This window comes from Netta rufina (assembly GCF_964035555.1).
Source record: "Netta rufina genome assembly, chromosome: 1".
Lineage (NCBI taxonomy): Eukaryota > Metazoa > Chordata > Aves > Anseriformes > Anatidae > Netta > Netta rufina.
This window is the reverse complement of record NC_140123.1, coordinates 5324173-5336903: the sequence shown is the minus strand read 5'-3', so window position 1 is coordinate 5336903 and position 12731 is coordinate 5324173.

The following is a 12731-nucleotide window of genomic DNA, read 5'->3' as shown; positions in this document are numbered from 1 at the left end:
TCATCATAGAGAGATTTATATAATTTATTGCCAACTACCAACAGAATAGAGCATGAAGAACTAAAAGCAAACTAAAAACAGCTATCTCCCATTCACCCTCTTCCTAAGCAGCACAGGGGAATGGGGGATGGGGAATGGGGGCTGCAGTCAGTCCCTGACACTTCGTCTCTGCAGCTCTTTCATAGCCGCTCTCTGCTCCTGCTCCACGTGGGGTCCCTCCCACAGGATGCCGTCCTTCCCGAGCTGAGCCTGCAGGGGCTGCCCACAGGCTGCAGCTCTTCAAGAACTGCTCCCACACGGCTGCCCCCCGTACCACGGGGTCCATCTGTCAGGAGCAAACTGCTTCTGCACGGGTCCCCCACGGGCGGCAGCTCCTCCCAGGCCTCCTGCTCCTGCATGGGCTCCTCTCCACGGGCTACAGCAGAAGAGACTAGGAGCATTATGATTGTTTTTATTTTTATTTTTTTTTTGTTAAAACTGCATAAACTGCATTTGTTAAAGAGACTAGAGGAACAATTGTATTTTAAAAAGTGTTGGTGGTATACTTTTAGGAATCTGTATCATAGCTTGTTAATTCAGAATATTATCTTATATGGTTTGGCATCTTAAATGATTTTCCATACCCCAGGAATGGAAATTAAGCATCTGTTTTCTCTTAGCAGTTTATGGGAACTTTGATAGAAGCTTGTCTCACCAGAAGATTAAACCCTTTTTACTGTAATACTTAGATTATCATGGAGTATTAGTGACTATGAATATTACCAAGTTCCTTATGTTTATGCTAGTTTAGAAGCAAAAGCAATACTCTGCCCTTAACAACTTAGTCTGTATAAGGAAGTTATATGAAATTTCCAGTAATAGCAAGTGGAAATCCAGATCCCACAGAAACTGGTTGATTTTACTGTCATGGTGCTTGGAAATTTGTTCTGATCAATTCCATTGTCTGTATGCAGTAGAAGGGCTAGGTGCAGGCATTTAATATATGTTTCACTAATTACTTAGAAGTAAATATATGCCTAGATTTGCCTGATGTTGTGCTTCCATTACATGAGATGAATTATCATAAACCTCTGCAAAAGTTTGCTGGAAAGGAGTTACTATGTTACTCATGCCAGGACAGGATCCAGTGGTATCTGAGATAACAGCAGTAGAAACTTTGGTCAAAAATACTAAATTTTAGTAGTAAGACAGAACACAAACAGAAGCCTAAGAAACTTTGGTGGAGGATGGAAGGATTGGAGAGACCATGATTGTTTTGTAGCATTCCATTTCAAGAAACGATTAGTATGAAATGTTATAGCTAGACTGTGACAATATGTTATGACATATCTCGTGTGTCAATTGTTTTCTCTTTTGGGAAGTACAGCAAAAAAAAGACATGTTTTATGTGCCATCTGTTTAGTGGGATCCTATGCTTGTTGGCATATCAGCCATATGACCAGTCCATGTATGTGTCAGAAGAGATCACTCTTTTCCAATGTTCATTTGATTGTGCTTTAAAAAGAAGTCTCCATGGCCTTCCTTTAACAAAGAACTTTTTTGAAATAAATTATATATCTTTAGATTTTATGCTCATCTTCTTTGGGCATTGAATTCAAGCCTCTAAATATGTATCAGTAAGGCAATCTTCTTACACTGGGATGTGTTTTACCTTGCTAAACTAACAACTGCAAATATGATTAATCACTTTTCCCTCTGGGTCATTTATTATGGATGGCTCATGTAGTTACTGCGTAGAGCATCCTTCTAGGGTAGTGTGATAAAGTGAAGGCTTTTACAAATTGCATTCTTGCTTGGCTGGTGCTTTCTGCCATTACCTGTGTTGCATGGCTGTCTCTTGTGGAATCTAATATTTTGAAAAACAGTCATAATAACTCTAAATAAATAAATTAATTAATTAAAAGAGAGAGAAAAGAAAGAGAAAGACATGAAAACCAAAAGTTTTTATATTATTATCCAGTCTCAAACGACCTTATCCACTGAGTTATATAATTACAATATATAAATGCTAAATATCACTTAAAAATAATTTATCAATGCAATTAGACACTGTAAAAGTTTCATTGTTTTAGAAGTGCTGCTTAAAAAAAAAAAATTAGTATGGAAAGCTTATTTAGGAAACATGTCTGTCAATGGAAAATATTCTTCTTTACAAGCAAACAAACAGATGAAATTGCTCTTCTGTCTTTAAGACCTAACAATACACTAAAAACATACATGCATATCAAAGCAGTTTAATTTAAGGAAGTTCATCAACTTTTTTCTAGCTTTTAAGGATTTTTTTTTTTTTTTATTTGTGATGGAATGATGTGATACGTCCACTATGATGAGGAAAATATTTAGAATCAGTACAGTAAATATCTATGTATCCCTATACATGTATTTTCTTACGCTATTTTTTGTCTTTTACTTCTATTATCTTCCTAAACGTCATTCTAGTAGGAAATGTTTTTCTCATTCATAAAAACAAACAAACAAACAAAAGACACCACCACCACCAAAAGCAAAAACAAAAAACAAAAAAAACCAAACCTGTATATTTTATTTAGACATGTTAAAGGAGACTTCTTTAAAATCAACTGTAAGTAATACACCCAGGTGGATTGTGGCAAAAATGGGGAAAGACAAAAGTTTTTTTTTTTTTTTTTTTTTTTTTTCTAAAGGGTCTCTCTAGTGACACGTTACTGAATAGGTTTGAACAGTTTCCTCAAACGGTATCAGATCTCTGGAGGCTGAGAATTTTGTCTTTGAGGCAGTACCAAATAAAACACAACTACCACTGCCTGTGGCCTTCATTCCAAAGTGAATCAGTTTTTGATTGAATGGAATGAGAACAAAATCAACAAAATACTAAAACTACATCTCTAAAGACCATTAATATCTGTAATCCAAACACAAGAAAATTTTATCCAAATAAATTAACTTCTCTTGATATTAACTGTAAATCTGAAATATTATCTTAATTGGAGTAATGTAAGAGCATAATACATGTCCCTTCATTTTGTTATGAACTTATATTGACTTTACATTTCTTAGAAATATAATAGCACTTAAAGCTCTCTAGTAGTATCAAACATAAATATTCATACTATTAATGTTACTAAAATAGTGTAACAGTACATGGTTTATATCTTATAATAGCAGACATTTAATACCCATACCATATATTTAATAACCTAATTTCACCCACTACTTTGAAAATAGAATGTTATATATGATGGTGTGTTTGGAGGAACACTGAGTTAAAGGCACTTTTAGTAGTGCATAGGGGCTGTCTTGTGACTGACGGTGGTATAAATGTGGGATTAAATTAAATTATCACAAAGGTCAAATAACTCTGTGCAGGTCAGTGGTACATCTAAGAATTAACCATTGTAGCAAGGAAAGTGTATGCTTAAGCTCAAAGGATTTGTAATGAAAGTATGAAATATGTAAAAAATTTACTCAGTGTGAAGTAAAGAAGGATGAAAAATATCCCACAGATTTCAGACGTCCATAGAAGTCTGAAGTACATGAGGATTCCCCTCAACAGAGATTTCAATTTTCTCCCAAGAATCTACCTCAAACACATTGCAGAATGCAGGCTTCCAAGACCCAAGATGAGCTTAAGTAGGTTGGTTAAGGTTGCTTTGCAATGCAAAATCAACCTTACTTCTGGGCATTTGGCATCTCGTTTCTTGCAAAAGAGATCTCTTCACTCAGAAAACTCTAACTATTCACAAAAAAGTCTCAGAGTCTCTTCTGCATGAATAGCTTTGCATTTAGTTTACAACCCCTGTTTTTATAGCTTGGAGATTTATGTATTTCTGGAAGGAGAGGTGGGGGAACTCCAGAATGTATATTTTTTTGATTTTTATAGTTCATTAAGATAATTATTCAAATGTGATCCTGTTGTTAGTGAAAAAAAATAAAAATAAAATAAAAAAAAATCCATTCTGTCAGTTGCCTCAACCTCCTTACATTTTCTAAACATACCAGTAATTTAAGGCACTGTAGGAAGGCACAACTATATTATGGAGAGGTCTAGCTTTCTGAAAAATTGTTTCTTGTTAAAAAATCGGTGATAAAATGTCTGATTACTTTGGTGAACCTTGTATAGTATCAGTGATTCTTTTCAGTATGATAGTTTTATTTTGTTTTGTTTTGTTTTACATGGTTCTGTTTAACAATACCAACAAGCAATTATAAATATGGAGACTGAAGGTTGTATAATAGAATTTTTTAAACACTCAGTGTAAGGTCAGCTACATATTTATCTATAAAACCACAGAGTCGTTCAGTGTAGAAGGAACATCGGAAAATCTCTGTTTCAACATCTGCTCAAAACAGGGTGAACTATGAATATAGATCGTGCTGTTTACAGCATTGTACAGTTTAGTTTTGAAAAGCTCCAGAGACAGAGATCTAACAGCCCCTTTGGGCAACTTGCTAAATCTTTTAATCCTCATCAGGAAATGATGATGATTTCTCCTGATGAAGCTTGGTTTATCTTCTTGATGACCTCCCTGTAAGCACTGAAGTGTTACTGTTAGGTATCCTCAAAGTTATTATTTCTCTGCAATGTACAAGCCTACCTCACATGGCATTTCCATAGAGGTTGAGTGCTTCAGTTCCATCCAGCTTGGCGGCCCTTGGATGAATTCATTTCAATTTGTGAAAAGACACCCCAGTGTCTTTCCTGCACTGGGGTGGCAAAACTGGATGCAGTATGTACATGTGGAGTAACAAGCTCTGACAATAGAGGTATAATCCTTTCCCTGACCTCCTGGCTCTGTTCCTTCCCATGGAGACCAGGCTGCTACAGCTTCTCTTTGCTGCCAGGGCACACTTCTGTTTCATGTCTAGGTCACATCTGCTACCACTGCCAAGACTTTTCTGCAGAGCTGTTACACCATCAATTGCCATGTGATACCATTTGCATGTATGTGGGGGTGGCCTTTAATCTCTCCCACATTCAGGACTTTGCCTTTGTCCAGCCAAACTGATAAATATATTGGAGCTGTTATTACCTTCGTTAAATCAATTTAAGCAGATTGCATGGTGCACATTTAGCTCTTTTTTTTTTTTTTTTTTTCCTAATTATTATTGTTGAGTTGTTCAAGTGGAAGGCATAGTTGCAGTAAAAATACTAGTGACAAATGAAAAGTTTAGTGTCAGAAAGGAATTAAAATAGTAGAGTAGAAATTGAAAGGTAATATACTTGTGCCATGGGAGAAGATTATTGGAGTGTCAGACTGTTCTGTTTGTGGAAATCAACGTACCAACATACAGAACAAATATCACCACTTCAATATTTCATTGTTGAAATGTTGCCCAAGATCTCTATAGAATTCTCCATATTTCCATCTTGGGGAATGAAAACTTCTTAGTAGCCTGGAGATTATTATTATTATTTTCCTTATTATTTACTAGAAGGTCTTGTTTTACAAGACATATTCTGATGACTCCATATACTCATACAATCTAATAACTACACGTTATCAACTAATTGGGTGAGCCATATTAGAACATTGCTCATCCTGAATTAAATACCACAGGTGCTATTAAGCCGCCACTCGGAAATGCTCAGGGCTGCCTTCACTGGCTGCTCTAGCTGGTATGGAAGCAAAAAGCCAGCCAAGCCTAAAATCAGAGCATAGCAAAAATAAAGCAATTGGGCTACTCTAAATTTATTTTTCTTAGAAGTACAGAGATAATGAACATTCAAGGGAGGAAAAGACCTATGCACAAAGAATCAATATTTGACATCATGAAGCTGACCGATGTTTTGCTAAAGTTTCAATCCTATGGTTTGATAAACTCCATTAGTCATCATTACTGGCTTTCTGCTAAAAAAAGAATTTCTAAAACTTACAGAAACCTTGCACAAAAGTTCAAATACAGTTGATCCAAACAAAACCTTAAGGAAAAGTAAGAAAATGTATTTTAAAATGCTTTTTCCAAATCCAAGTCCTTTCAGAAATCAAGCAATTGTGTTTTACTTTAGTCAATGTCTATTTACTTATTTTTTTTTTTATTATTTTTTTCCCTCTTTATCACCCAATGGCAGTTCCCTGTGATTCCATTTTTCAAATTCTGTGATAATTCCATAGCACATGCCACATCATCAGATTCATTAAACAGCTTATATGATGAATCAATAGGAGTTAAAAACTGGTCTGGACAGTGATGTGCTAGGTCTGGACAGTGATGTGCTAGTTCATTCAGAGGCAAGTTAGTTCACCTAGTCCAGCCTTCATTTAAATTTAGAATCGTTAATGTTGGAAAAGACTTCCATGATCATCTCTTCTAACCATCACCCTGCTATCAATGTCACCCACTAAACCGTGTCCCTAAGCATCCCCAGGGACGGTGAGTCCACCATCTCCCTGGGCAACCCATTCCAATGCCTGAGTACTCTTTCTGAGAAGAAATGTCTTCTAATTTCTAATCTAAATCTCCCCTGGTGCAACTTGAGGCCATTACAATTTGTTACTTTACTGCATCCCTTTTCACCCCTCTTAAACAACCAACTTAATCTTCTTCTGCCTCAATTTGCCATCTGCAAAATAAGTATTATAATGACTTTCTTTCTCAAAAGGCTCTCGTGCAGGTACAGTTATCTACATATACTTTTATATACTTATATACATAGTTATATATATTATATATATATAATATCAGATTTTCAGATACTACAATGGATAACAAAATTAAGTGTGGTAGAAACCTCTGCTTCATCTTGAATGTTTGTGTTTTTTTTTGTGTGTGTGTGTGTGTTTCTGGTTTTTTGTTGTTGTTGTTGTTGCCTTCCTAGAGAACAGTGGTTTCTTTTGATATGGGTATATAACCTCTGATAATTCTCACAGGATTTAGGATCATTCAGTAGGGGAAAAATACAATAACTGACAGAAAAAAAAAAAAAATTGCCTTTACTTCCCCTTGAAACCTTCATTTTACATGGCATAGTTTGCTTTTCTCTTCACCAATGGATCATCACAAACTATTTCCTCTTCTTTTGAAAAAATGAAAAAATAAATTCCCTTGGAGTTTACTACATTCAGAACCCTCATTTGCTCCCATATAATCTATTCTGTATATGGACTTCCACTAGGAGATCTTTATTCAGCTGATGATTGCTGCCAGTATCTTGTCTTCATTTTCAGTGATGAAAAGACCTGGATTTATTCTAAATGCTTTGCTGTTGTCAAGGTGATAAACCACCAGCTAGGAAATTAATGGCATTCTCTCAGTATGTGTGTGTGAGAGAGGGTGTGAGTGTGCCTGCTCACCCACACAGGCTTTTTAATCAACAAGCTTCACATGCAACATTCACTTTTATAGGGCAAAATCTTATTTTGTCATAACATCTCAAATATTTTAAGTAGCTTTCTTTAGGTTAGTCCCAGACTCAAATCAGAATCACTGCCCTGGCAGATGCTCCTGAGTGGTGGCACAAAACTGCAAAGAACTTCTGACATTAATACATAAATTTGCAATGTTAAATACATTTTGAAACACATGCCAGTGTGTTTATGCACTAGACTGCCCTACACACATCACACATGCCGCCTTTGGTTGCAAGCAAGCAAGTAAACACCAACCAGGTCTGGAGGCATCAGTTAAAGAAGGCAACATTTGCATAAGAGCAAACAAGATAACTCATACTTTATGAAGGTTTAATTTTATTTTTGGATCCATTGAACTTAGTGCCACAAGATGTCAGTGCAGTTTAAGCAATGGCAGAGCACTCTCTGAATGTGAACTGCATTGAAAATGGGCAAAAGACAAAACATCTATAGTTAATTATAAGAAAAAATCACAGAGAAATAGGACTACAAAGTATACATAGTCTTTTTATTTTCATATATATATTTTTTTCTTTTTTACATGCTTCTGGATTGTGCTCTGTATAATTACAATTATAATGAAAATAAATGTAAAAGCTCTAAATAGGATCTAGTTTATATCCATGTCTTCATTCCACTTTTCTACTTATTCAACAGCTAATGAAAAAGCTGCATCTAAATACATTTCATTGCTCAGCAGAGCAGTGTTTTCTTTTCAGCAATTTGTTGAATTTTAATGCTATTTTCCCGAGCTTTGTTTTGTGTTGACTTCGTGAAAGAAAAAGGAGGAGGAGGAAAAAAAGACAAAACCAGCTCACTTGTAGTAATGACACAACCACCTCACTTGTAACAGGAGCTAATAAGTTTCCATTACAATGGTCACATATAACGGGTAGTTAATCATCAAGAAAATTCATTAGCTGAATGTCACTAGGAACCTATGTACTGTAGCAAATGAACAACGGACAAGAGTTTGAGCTTTAATTCAGTAGTGAGTTCCCCTCATAATGCTGCTTTCCTCTTCATGAAATCAGGCACAAAGTTAATGGCATGATAAATGGGTATTTGAACTTAGTAAGCTTCCTTGATTATGAGAACGGCAGTTATTCCTGCATAAGTGCCAGCAAATATCTCATATGGGTGTTGTTCTGTATGCTTTTGAATACCATGAGCTTTCACAACAGTCAAGCCATCACAAAGAAAACCAAGGAAGGAGAAATTTCCCACCCCACCAGCAACTTGCCTGATTTATTCTTTGGACTCTACGTCTTGTAAATTGACCCTTTTATATAAACCACAGAGCAATGCCCCGTTTCACATGACTTGTCCCATGACCACGTGAGCTTTAGTTGTACTTAAAATACCTTTATACTTGCGCTGCTCTCTTACAGATTTGGTGAACTTCTTAGGTAATCTTTTTGAACTTTCTAGGTAGTCTTTTTCCTTATTCAGATGGAAAACATATCTGTATGTTTCAAAGCCATCTTATGACCAGCACACATTGTCTGGCACGACTCTGAAATGTGAGTGCAGACGCCTGAAGGAATCAGCAGTGTGAGAGCTGAGATGGTGTCTGTGAAATAACAACTTCTGATTGTGGGGGTTGGAAGGTAGGTGAGGCCCTGAACTAAACGGGCAGATTGAAGAGTTTTCTGACTGTCCGCTGTCCATTTCTGTGAAAACAGTCTTCTTTGGTTTATAAGGCGTACGTAGATGTTCAGACAGCCACAGTGCTGAGCCCAGCTTGCTGAAGGCTGGAACCCCAACTACCCTCTCTGAGCCACCCTCTGCCATCTGTGACCATGGGGATGGGAGCACCACAAAATGCCTTCTAGCCAGAGTATTAAGCACCAAACTCCACTTCCCATAGCTCCCTTAACCAGGACCCTCCCCCCAAAAAAAAAGGGTCTCTACGTCCCCCTGGAAAGTCAGTACTCAGGTTGTACTTAACACCTTGTTTCCTCTCTCAGGGCTATTTTATTTTATTTATTTATTTATTTAACATAACTAAAACCATCATGAGGAAAATAGCTGTAGCACAGGCTCACATATATATAGAATGAGATATAGAGCTCTTGCTCTATATCTCATTCAGCATCACCCTAGCCTTACAAGACAGTGACAGCTGGCCCCAGAATACTGTCAAATATTCTTTTCCTTCTCTATTACATTTCTTATTACATTTTTCCCCCAGATTGTAAATGAAGAAGTAATTTGTTTACAAGCCACTTTCTCCTTTTCTGTGCTGGGTGCTTCAGATGTCAGCATGATAGAAGAGCAGGAGATTTGTGGTATGTCTTTGTGTCTTGGCCAAGGATCTGCTGCACAATCCATTATTACCAGGAACATTTGCATGAAAACAGGGCATCCAGCAGTTGCTTTCATAGGTTCATATCTGACCACACAGAGAAATAGTCACAGGGTCAGCAATAATACCTTGTGCTGTAACCTATGACTTTCTCCACTTGAAAACAAAATGGGTGTGTTTTTCTGAAGGTTATTTTTGGCTTGAAATTGGTTTCACAGTTCAGAATACTTGCAGAGACAGAGGTAATTTTTACTTCGTTGTAAGTCATTAAAATTAAATCTATATGGAAAGTACAGAACTGATTTGGACTAGTAACATCCAGGCAGAAAATGCCTTGTTTCTGTATCTTATCAAGTAGCTAGAGATATCGAGAGATATCTAGTTAACTAATCTGATACAGAAAAAAAATAATGCAGTTTTGTTGAACTTCTCTATTTTATTAACTCTCAACTCTTATGAATCCCGTTATTTATTCTGTAGATGAGATTAAACTCCTGTCTCTGGTTTGTAATCATGTGAAGCAATTTAGAATATCCATTTTTCTGTGCCTGAAGCAGTAATTAACTGTGCCCAGATGCATAGGAATGGACCTTATTTAGAGGCCTGTGCCATGATAATTGCAATCCTACTATAAAATCAGCTACCTCTTAGTAGAGAAGCCAACAAACAAGAGCATTTATTAAAAAAAAAAAAAAAATCCCCACTTTCCAACCCTCCCCAGGTTCTATCAGAGTGACAGTTTAAGAAAGAACCAATCTGTTTATCTTTTGGATACTGGGTTCAAATTCTCTTGATTTCAGCAGTCAGCAGTAAATCTGTAGCTATCTGAATGCTGTTTCTGCAGTCCAGAATTTCTGAAGTTCTCCCTTTTGGTTTAATTTTGTTGTCAATGAATCAAATCTTTAAATCTATCAGGAAAATACAGTAAGAGACGAATTAGTAGAGTACTGAATTCCTTGGAAGACTCCCCCACCTCAGCATTATTATAAAGGTATTAAACTATGATAATTATGGAACAGGTTTCTATGGGTAGCTTCAAAAGCTACAAATCAGAGTATTTACTCTAAAACCCAGGAGAGCCTTTTGAGTTTTCTGATATTGTCACATGCCTTAAATCATGGTGAAGCAACACTCTTCATTTCCAACTGAAAATCAATTCATTACTATAAAATCAAGTCTGTCAAAGACCATGGGACTGAGAACTCTGACTGAGAATGCAAGTCTTCATTTGTCTTCATGATGTAAGATTTCTACATTATTTATAGGAAAGCATGTGGAAGATGTTTTTTCCAGATGGTTCTCTTTACAAATAAATTTTCTAGTTACAATATATCAGACCGTTTCTCTTTATATATAAGCGATTTCTTCTGATTTATGTAGCATGGAGCTTTGCAGTAGAAGGTCGCTGGAGAAATTTAACTGTAAGATACCCATCTTTGGAAACTCCTCAGACAGCTCTTAATATTTCATGGGTTTAGGTATTTATTTTCTTTAAACCAAGTACTATTTATCTGTTACAAACATTACTATAAATTATTTGTATCAGTCTCAAAATAAAAAATGACAACTGATCACAGGTATCTGAAGGAGAGATCAAGACAAATGCTAGCTTTGGGAACTAACATAGCAATTTAGGAATAATTAGTTCCGTTTTCTGTTCTACTTCATAAGCCAGTGTCTGTCTCAGGTTAAATCAGCTCTTTAAGTAACACCAGGTTAAATAACATCTCACTGCAGTGAGGACTTGAGAAACCAATTGAGTGTTTTTTCTATGCTATCACTGCCATCTCTGTATGATTATATGGATCCTTTAGGAAAGTAGCACAACTACTGTGATTCCAAGTGTCAAAAATGACTTTAACTTCAGTAGGAGTGATATGGTGCTCAGACAGCCCCAAGGATCAGAAAAGCACAGTTATTATACGGACATCTGTTTAATCTTGAAGCCATACAGTACACAGAGTTTGGCCAAGCCCTTCTAATGCGTTTTTTTTTCATTCACTTATATGAACAAGTTATTATACAGAGATTTATGTTACATTTGCCTGCTTTTTAACTTTTTAATTTTGCCTGCATTTGCCTGCTTTTTAACTTTTTATTTTTTTTCTGAAATGGCTTTAATTTTCTGAAATGGCTTTTTTTTTTTTTTTTTTTTCCTTTTTTTTTCTTTTAATCATAATCTTACCCATGTAAGTTTATGATTAATATTACAAGGGGAAATCTACAACTGGGGGAGAAGCAAGCATTTAGATTTGTGTCTGAGAACTGATTGCAGTATATACATATTGCAGTATAAACATAGGAAAAACATTGGGACGATCGTGGCTTTTGTTATTTGTGTAGAAATATTTCATATGTGTACTTTGCCTGTCTCCCCCAGTGAGCTTTCTTGGTGAATCTCATCATTTACCTGAGTCTTAAAGGTGGAGAATGCTCTCCTAAATGCTGAGAAAACACCACAGCAATAACCTGACAGTTCTGTAAAGTTCAGTCTCTGGTTGAACAAACACCAAAAACATAAAGTTGAGACTTCATTATGTGACAGGTTCTGTGAAGAGTGGCATAAAGGTAAATAAGATCTTCTCCCAACCTGTCCTACAGGACCAATGATTGCAAATGCAAAGAATGCATTCATTAATTATATTATAATATATATTAATTGTAATATATTTAATATTTTATATATATATATAACTTTACATATATAATTATAATCAAATTAATTACATGAATGCATTCATATAAGTTTTGAGTTGAAAAACATCATTTTCTTTTGAAGTTTTAATTACTTCCTTTGCATTTCACATTTAGTTTTCAAACCTTAGCAATGAGTCTTCAAATTTATTTATATTTATTTTTTGCCCCGGTCCAGAAAAGTATTTAAGTATGTAATTAACTTTAAACAGCTGATAAATCCCAATGACTATTTAAAATACAAGTGTGTAGTGTCTCAGACACCAAAGACCCAACACGTTCAAAAATTTCAATGATTTATTCTATAGAATGCATAAATAATGCATATCAAGCATCATTACTTTGGATTCTCTACTCCTTTTTGGGTTATGCCAATTTTTTATTTATTTATTTATTTTTTA